The 9,736-nt window shown below is 46.3% G+C and overlaps 1 long non-coding RNA gene across 1 annotated transcript; it reads right to left on the bottom strand.

The window, feature by feature from the left end:
* Nucleotides 1–3,426: 3,426 nt before the first annotated feature.
* On the bottom strand, nucleotides 3,427–9,527 carry LOC139080207 (uncharacterized). The gene is made up of 2 exons (XR_011534516.1): nucleotides 9,249–9,527; nucleotides 3,427–5,148 (listed from the first exon to the last, which is right to left on the bottom strand). It is a non-coding gene; the product is annotated as an uncharacterized lncRNA (long non-coding RNA).
* Between the last annotated feature and the right edge of the window lie 209 nt (nucleotides 9,528–9,736).

Genomic DNA, 9,736 nt, shown 5'->3' with positions numbered 1-9,736 from the left:
AATAAAAGTTGATTTGATGGTGCCTTATGCTCGGAGTAGTGGAGATAAATAAAAATGGACAGCTTGAGGAAATATTTTGGAGGTAAAAAACAGGATTTGGCAGTGGGTTGGATGGGGTAGAGGGGCGGCACTCATGGTGAGGGAGAGAGAGGTGTCCACCAGGTATGTGACTTCAGCCAGAAGGTAGACAGTGGAACCATATTGAGATGGGGAGGAGAAGGTGAGGAGAGGATTTGGTGGTGGTGGTAGTGGGTAGCTCAAGACATCAGTTTGGGATGTATGTAGCTGGAGGTGACCATGAAAATTCCAACTGTCTATTTCCACTCCATGGGCATGTGTAGGGCCCTGCGCTCGGAAGGAAGGGCCCTGCACTTGGTTTAATGATCTGCTATTTCCGTCTTGAAATTCTTAATAATTTCATCTTAGAACTTGAGTTTTGTAAATGAAGTTTGATTGGACAATGGAGTGTGTGTGTGAGCAGGAGAAATAGGACTTAATATGTGTGTCTGCCATTCCTTGCTACCCCATTCTCATATAGTATTTGCAATGCCCCCTGTCCCCGCCCCCAGCACAAATTCCAGTAGACTCATGAAGTGTCGAGTTCAGTAGACTCAAGTGAGTACCAGGTAGGTATGTTACATCCATGATTGGTCAAGTGGGCCTTGACAACCCCAAGAGGCCATGCTTTCCATTTAAAGCATAACTCTCTTAGAACAAGAAAAAAGGCAATGGTGTTCTAAGAAACACAAACAACCAAAGGAACCCTATTATATCCTTACTTAGGTGAAAATGAAGGAGTAGAAGGAAAGAGAAACGTAGGGCGACCCATAATTCCTTTTCCTTTCATTCCTTCCTTATTCATCACTCTTGGTAGAATGTGTGTCTATTAAGAAATGAAAACAATTGAGTCAGTTTCATGTAGCATTTCTACTGTTCTGGTAAGAACAAAATATGTATGCATGTAAGTGCTATGCAACAAGAATTGTGCATTTTTGGTGATTCTGCTTGTGAGTTAAATGCTCTTCTATTTGCATTGAGAACTGGCAATGCACAATATAAAGATGAATGGTAAAATTCATAACAATGATTTAAAATTTTAATTTTCCTTTACTGGGAATGACATTAAAAAGCAAATAGAAAGTACCCTGAGAAGTCGCTAGAAAGACTGTGGAAGAAAAGCGAAGCTTTTCATTTTAATACCATGAATGGCGCTTCTCTCCCTGCTTTTTGAACAGGAGCCCCACTTTTTCATTTGGCACTGGGTCCTGCAAATTTTGGAGCTGGTCCTGAGTAGTCTGTGAAGGAAATGGATCCGGATCCCCATATCACCAAGTTGTATTGGTTTTACCAATTCAATATCTTCTCCATCTCCTGAGTCTTATTAGCCTGAACTCCTGTGGTTGTCTCTTCATGGTCTTGCCTTCCTTTATATCCTTCAAGTCTACCACTCTGTGTGGACCCTCCCCACCCCTCTAGTCTTTAAGGAGAGTTGGCATATTTGGAAAAGGGCAGAGCAGAGATACCACACAGGGAGGGACTTAAAGGGAGAGCACTGTAGGACCAAGCAGAAACAAGAGAAATAAGGTATAGGGGGAGGGGAGCCCTCCTGTGCGACAGTTCATGGATGTCTAGGGGTCACCCCCAAGGCCCAAGAAGTGAGCCTTGTCTTTTGTGTAGTTAGAGGAGATGAGTCCTAGTTGACTCCTGGTATTGATGCAGAGCAACCCATGAATGCTGCCTTGCTCGAAAAACAGAAAGGCCAATTCTATCCCCACGTTGTCTTCCCAGGAGGTAAGTAGAGATGTTCTATAGGGCTGTACCACTAAGTATCCATTTGAGGGACTCATATCCAGGACTTTGGGACCTTGATGTAGTGTCTGGCTGCTTCTGAATCCATCCTGCTCTAGGCCTGGCCAGCAGCCCAGCCATCTGCATCCACAGATCCTCCATTTCCCCACGCTCCTACACTGTCAGCCAAGTCATACCAAAGGGCAAAGGAGGATCTGACTGTGAGCTTCCTAGAGCGTGAGGGACTCTGTGGAGGCAGAAGTAACATCAGAGTAAGAGTCTCTATGACAGCTGAGCCATTTCCCAGTTCTGGCACTTGCAGGAAGACTACATTTCCCAGCTTCCTTTGTAGTTATACTGGGGCCATGTGACTGGATTCTGGCCAATGGGATGTAGATGCGAGTTATCTAATGATGTGAGATGGATGTAATGATGTTTGATGTTCTGGGTGGAAAGTCAGACTTACACAATGTTGTGTAAGTTCACCAGGTGGTTCTCCTATCAATGCTTCCTTGAGAGATATCCGGGAAGGTGGGCTGAGGAGAGTGACAAATCTAATGGGGGCAAGATGGACATTTGACTGCAGCTTCCTTAAGAGCAGATAAGAAAAATTGGTACATCATTACAATAATGGCCCCAAATGAATTCTTCCTCCTGGTATCCACATCCTTGTGTGGTCTCCTTCCACACTGATGTGGACTTGGCCATGTGAATTGCTGTGGCCAATGAGAAGTCAGCAATCATGGTGCAAGCAGACAATTGGTACAAGCTTGTGTTTGTTCTCATGGAATACTTCCCAGCTGTCCCAGCTGAGTGCAATCCACAGCCAAGCCACCAGGTAACTGCAGCTGTATGAGTGAGCCCAAGTGAAACCAGCAGGAGAACCACCTGGACAACCCACAGGATTGTGGCCAATAAAATTCTTGTTATTTTAAATCACTAAGCTCTGGGGCAGTAGATAACCAATACAATATCTGATTCATGTTCGTTTCCCCAGAACCTACCGTATTGCCTGGCATATTTCTGCCTTCAACACGTTTTTATTGACATAAACTTTATCCTCCCAGCAACCCTGTCAGGTAAGTATTGCTATCGTTTTCTATTTATTTGTAATTACAAGAGCCACAGAAACTCTTACTCATCCCAGCCCCGCATGATGGGGGCACCATCTCATTATCCACATTCTCACATAGGATGTAATCAAGGTCCAGGGAGATGCAGCAACTTGCATCAGGTCACCCCAGCAGACTTTGGTCACCCACATTATATCCCCTCCTCTTAGTAAAGAATTGATAGTCTTTGCTGTTTACTGAGTGCTTACCATACCCCAACTGCTAAGTGCTGTATGTATACTGGAGCACTTTCATACTTGCAAAAACCTCATGAAGTGCTCCCTATTAGCATCTCATTTTAGGAAAGGAGAAACTGAGGCTCAACAAGGAAATGCGCCTGGCTACCCAGAGCCGGTAAGTGACAGAGCTGAGGTCTAGACCTGGTCTGTCCGACTCCTCACTCTTGCCCTGCACCGTCTCCCTCGATGTGGAGTCACAGTTCACGTGGGGATTAGGTTCCAAAGATGGTGCACGGAGCAAAATTCACACACGGTGAAAAGTGCTCTTGAAAATCTCTCAAGTCTCCTTTGATGTAAAGTATATCTTACTTTATTTAGTAATAGATATGTAGAAATGCATAGCATATTTCAGGGCTGTATCATGTTAAAAAATGGCTTTCAACACAAGACTCATGCTGTGGTAGAGTCTGGCTAGATTTTCACAAATTCCATTTCTTTTCTTCTGGAACTTACACAAAGACTCCCTTTCCTAGCCTTTTGCAGTTAAATTGGGGCCAAGTGACTGAGTTCTGACCAATGGAATATGGACAGGAGTGATCTAAGTCACTTCTAGGGTTGGCCCTTAATTACTTCTGTCATCCTCTAGGCCAGGAGTCTGCAAACCATGACCCGTGAGCTAACCTGGCCCACTGCCTGTTTTTGTAAATAAAGTTTTATTGGAACATGGTGGCACTCTTTTGTGTACATATTGCTTCTGGTTGCTTTTGTGCTACAACAGCAGAGATGAGTAGTTGTGACAGAGACCATATAGCCTGTAAAACCCAAAATATTTACGAAAAGTTTATGGACCTCTGCTCTAGTCCTCTTGTGGTGGATGCTGTGCTGTGCCACCCAGAGCCCTCTTTAGCAGTGAAAAATGTAATTCCTCAGTTACTGGGAGTATTTCTGGAGGATAGTCCTCATCTGCATCCAGTAACTGATGGACACAGAGGTTTAACAGCATAACCACCTTGCCCCAACTCAGAACAGCTCTGAAAGGCCACCCAGCCCCAGAGTTCTCCACTGGGTTGGCAGAGATCTTTTCTGGGCTGCACTGCATCTCACCTCCCTCTGCCCAGTCTTTCATTCTTGCCTCCCTTCCCCAGGTGTTGATCCCAAGAGCGCTCCCTAATAAATGTCCTGCACGCTGATCTCCATCTCAAGAGTCTGCCTCTGGGGAATCCAATCTGCAGTAGCTTTCATCCCCTTCCAAGATGTTTCATATGGCAATGTTGCAGATGGAAGATGCTGGATCCTTGAGTTACTGTCTAGAGGACAGTCACCAAGGAGCACCTCCAGCCCTGCTTCACCCTGTGACAGTGGATGAGCAATCAGCCTCTATTGTGCTATGCCTCTTAGATTTGGTATTGTTTGTTACAGAGCTAGCTCTATTTATTTGACAAATAGACTCAGTAAGGCAAGATGTTGATGCCATGGGAGGCCCACGGGAACTGAGACATACTATGGAACCACACATGCAACGCACCGTCTCACACTCACCACAGGGTGAGTGGGATGGAAGGTCAAGTCACTCGCACCCATTATATTATTTTCTTTCAGTCTCCTTTTTCTCTCTCTCACCAAGCACATTGCAGAATTCTTATAAGTTAACTGTGGGCATGATGTGACTGCACCTCCACCCCTGTTTGGGGCTCCACCACCAAACCATCTTGGAGCAGCTTGCATTCTGCAATGGTTGAAGAATGTAGCATGTGGCTGGCTGAGAGGTGGATACGTGGGGAATCAAATCAAGCCCAGATGTCAGTCAATCTCGCTCCCCTGGAGCCGATCCTTGGGACAGAATTCAGAGGAAGAGCCCTCAGTGGGGGTTCCAAGGAGCTGACCATAAACAACCCCACTGCTGTCTGCCCACCAGGCATGGCTGTGCTCGTGTCCGCTCCGCTGTAGGAGTGTCTGCAGAGGCAGCTGGAGCCCAACGTGGTCTTTTGTCTCCGCTTTCTCTGAAGTCATCCTAGGACACAGGTGTGCGTCCCCCCCAGCCAGCTGGCAGAGAAGATGAATCAGCTTCCCTGAAAGACATGCCCCAGAGGAGTCTGTCAGCTGAAACTCGTCTGAAGGAGCGCGGTTCCCCGCCTGACCACAGCTAATGAAAATGTGTGGCTTGCCCAGAGAAAAATTTGTGTTATTCCTTAAAGGAACAATGCTAACCACAGATGTGTAGCATCTGGCATATGGTAGGGATTTCCCTGAATGAGGAGAACAGTAACTACACCAGCCAGTTCTTGAGATGCCTTTGGGTCCAGGTGTGTATTTTCCTGCTTTCAGCTCTGGGTTTTGGTTCTCAGAAGTCCAGGTGGAAGTCCAAATGCCTCTTCCTATCACTTGGTATTTTTATGATATGCCCGCCCCCCCTTATTTATCTTCTATGGCTCTTGATGAATATGACTGAGACACCCAAAGGCCTATGCCCTGCCTTGATGTCTTTGCTCATGCCATTCTGCATGCGTGTCCTGCTATCCCTTTTTTAGGACTATCTAGTTTGTTAGGACTCTTTCCACTGCAATTAAGAGAAGCCTAATCCAACTTGTCTTACACGAAAGACTACATTTATTGAGTAATGTAACTTGAATTCCAGCACCATATGACTTCTAAGTCAGGTATAGATGGATCCAGGGGTTCAGACGATTTTTCCAGGACCCAGTCTCAGTCTATTTCTCCATGTTTAGACTATGTTTCCTTCTACATTGGCTCCAGTTTCAGATAGGCACTAGATGGGCTGGCCCTGGCTGCTTCAGGCTTATGTCCTACCAGGTAGGCTATTGTACAGAAAGAGATTGCCCCTTTTCCAGTAAGTCTGGAGATGGGCCTGGTTAGACCATCTTGGTACATACACATGTTCACCTATGAACTAATCACTGTAATCAAGGGTATATTCCAGGCCTGGGTCCCCTGCTCATCCCTTAGACCAGGGAATAGGGTCTTTTCCCACAAGAAGGCAGGATCCTATTATGAGAAAAAGGTTGAATGGATGTGGGACAGGGAAAAATCAACAGATACACAATCCATAGGCTGCTTCTCAAGCTCAAGTTCATTCTCAGGTCTTTCTGTAACTCTGACCTACCCATGGAGGCCTTCCTGGTGACCCCAGCCCACATTCCCCTCTCTTGTCACTGTAACACTTTACAGTTAAATATGGGATTGTATATACCTCTCATGCTTCTCCCACTGGGACTGGAGGGCCTTCCTGGGTAATACAGGAGGACATGGAATGGGATGTGGGCAGGATTTGAGGAGTAGAAATGACATTGCATTTCCTTTCCTCATTTGAAATCCAGTGAAATAAGATGGAAACAAGACAGCTTTGAATCAGGGAAAAAAGTTACAATAGGTTAACAAGCAGTTTGGGACGGGGAAGAAATGGGCCTTCATGGCAAGGACTAGGGCCTGATTCTACCTGTGTGTGTGAGTGTCCCTCCATCTCATGCTCCCTAGCAGCTGCCTCCAAGTTCAGGTAGGAGGACACGATTGGCCATACTTTGGGGCCAGCTGGGCACTTATTGAGCATGTGTGAATCATTGAACTCTTGGTGGCCAGTGTCTATGCCTTCTATTTCTCAAACACCACCCTATTGCGGCGAGCACTTTGCTGAGCACCTCATAATTACTCAACAGGTTTTTGTTGGGTTAAATTGTGATGTAGGTGCCCCCACTCAAGCCTGGGAGTCAAGAGGTCTGGGTTGTAATCAAGTCTCTTGACCTTGACCAAGCTAAGTAACCATACTAGGAGAACAGTGATAAGGCTAACAGCTATTTTTGTCCAGTGCTTCTAGTTCACAATGCTCACATTCCTGGCTCCCTCACAATGACCCTGTGAGATAACCCAAATGCTACAGGGTAAGCTTCGCAAGGTTAACTCTCAGGCAAAAATTAGGTATAATCAAAATCTCCCTGGAAATGCCTACAATTCATCCATCAAGTCGAGCTTAAAGGTTTTATGATTAAACCAAATACAGGAATGCTTGTGAGTGATGTGGGATGGATATAGCAACACATTGCACATTACTTAGTGAGAGTACATATTACAAAGAGCGATGCTAATGTACAGCCAAACATGCATTCAGTACTGGAAGGGTCTCACAACCAGGCAGGGGGAGAAGAGCAGCTCCACATCTCTGGTTTTAGTATCATTCTGGGGCACACGTGCATCGAGTAGATCATCAAGCAGAATCTTCTGGACTGTTTAAATTGTTGTTTTTATTTCTCTCTCTTGTTTTCCACTAAGTCCAAATGGGTGGATTTGTGTAAATTAAATGTGTGATGCATTTCCTCAGTCTTGTTCAATTACAAGTGTTGATTATAGATTTGGAAAGTGTCAGGCATTGAGCTGGGTGCAGGGAATTCAATGGTGCACAAAATAGGCATGATTTCTGGCCTAACGGATGATAGTCTTTGCAGACTGATTTATAGCTGAAGAAACTGAAGTTCAGAGAGGTGACTGCCAAAGATTGCCCAGCTAGCAAGGAGCAGTAAGGAGCTAGTAAGGGATTTGAACCCAGGTCTTCTGACTTTAACCCTAAGCTTTTCCCAACTACTCCCCACTGGCTTCCATGGCAACCAAAGTTACTTCTAAAGCCAAAGTCAGAGTCCTGGAGTTCATTCCAGAAGAAACAGACCACTGGAACTGGCCCCTTGCTTTGGCAGTCGGAATCTGGAATTGAGTTCATATTTGGTGTTGAATCGTTCCCTCCAGAAATGGGATAGGTTGGAATGGAATGGTAATGAGAGCTCTGTTTGCTCCAGAGGGCCCCCTCCCTAGCTTGCCCACCAGCCATAATGGTTGACCGCCCTCTTTGAGCCCCCTATTGATTACAAAGAGTCAATTTCTTCTGATGCAAGTGGTTGAGCCAAGAGCAGTTAGAGCTGAGCCATGACCCCCCAAATTACTGCCTTCTGGACAAAATATGTCAGGCAGCTTTCCCCAGGGTCCTTTTCAAGGACAAAGAGGCTGTTTCCAGGCTTACATCTCCCTTGTTTGGCATTTGATGTGTGTATGTTCCTTCCCTATGTATACCCCAAATGGCCTGAAGACAAGGATGCCCCCTCTCCCAGAGACCCAGGCCCTACAAGAGTCTCTCAGGCCCCTTCCTAGGAGGGGCCTTAAGGATGCCACTGCCAAGACTCATCAAAAGGCTGTGGTTTGTCCTGGCGCTCAATGCGCTGACCCAGCCCACCACAGGAGTGGTGGCGCGAGACCTGGAGCTCCTCCTAAACTGAGCACCGCTATTGGGCAAGCTAAGGAGCAATCTTCATATTGAAAACAATGGGGACTCCCCTCCCATTCCCAAAGCCAGATCTTGCTTTATCTGCTCACTTTCTTTAAGGAGACATTTACAATGAGCAGATGCTCAGGTTAGAATTGATTCCTTTCTATTGCTCCTGCCAGAAAGATAAAAATAAGGTATTTAGTCCAAGGAAAGTTGGCTTCTCATATAGATGTGTGTTTTCACCCTTGGAGAAATGTCACTAATGGTGTTTTAATAATACTTTATGCCCTTAGAGACCAATAATAAGAAGAACTTATTATTTACCAAAGCAACTGCTAGCCCTGAATGAGGGGCTAAGTATCAGCTACTGGCAGGATATGTAGTGGGTAAGTGCTGTGTAATTACCAAGCAAATTCATCATTATTTCTGTCTTATAAACCAGAATATGTGTTAAATAATACTTTGGGGCCACTGAAAGTAATTACTGAGCACCGTCTCTGTAAGAACATGTAATTACCCTATGGTTGCCCTGTGTTTACTAAGCAAATCTATGCAATTATTATCTAAAGCCCAAACCCTACCCTCAGAGCCACAAAGGTGCACCCGAGGGCAGCTCTGTGCCCAGAGCAGAAGCAGCATGTGCGTGGGGTCAGGAAGGATCGGAGCCTCCACTTCCCCAATTTCAGCTCTGCCCTCATTCCTGGCCTCCGAAAAGCCACAAGCAAGGCTTTGTGAAACAAGTCAATCGTATCTTCGCCTCTCCCTGCCCTAAACCATCCCAGCTCTAGCTCTGGCCCCCTTGCTATTCTGACCTGCTGGTCCCTTCCACAAGGCCTGCTGGGACCTCGGCATCTGGCTGCGGACGGTTCAGTTCAACAGTTCAAGGAAGCTCTTTCAAAGGCTCACCTCATGTCAGGAATCGTGCTGGACTCTGAAGTCACAAAGATCAAAAAGACATGGCCCCTGCTTTGGAGGGCCCAGGTGGGAGAGGCAGACAGGTCTCAGGGATGGTGGGTCTGGTGTGCCAGAGGCTGCCCAGTGCCAAGGTCAAGAGCATGGGCTCTGGAGCCAGGCTGCCTGGCTTCAGATGTGTATTTGCAAAGTGGAGATAACAGAGGGACCACACTTAAAGAGCCCTGTGTGATTTACAGGAGGAAAGCGCTAGGAACAGTGCCTGGCACATCTAGTGATGTTCTGCACCAGTTTGCTATTTTAACAGGGTAAACATGCACAGGAATGCACGTCCCAATCGTTCAGCGCTCAAATGCCACCAGGAAAGAAAGCTTTCCCTGCTCCTTCCCCAGAGAAGCGTCCCCTTCCTCCTGGGAGCTGGCGGGGCATCCCATCCTCATGTCTCTTACAGTTAGCACTTTCTCCCAGGCGCTGTGTTAACT

This window comes from Equus przewalskii, chromosome 29 (assembly GCF_037783145.1).
Source record: "Equus przewalskii isolate Varuska chromosome 29, EquPr2, whole genome shotgun sequence".
Lineage (NCBI taxonomy): Eukaryota > Metazoa > Chordata > Mammalia > Perissodactyla > Equidae > Equus > Equus przewalskii.
Note: the sequence above shows the minus strand (reverse complement) of the source record. Positions and strands in the feature narration are given on the sequence as shown.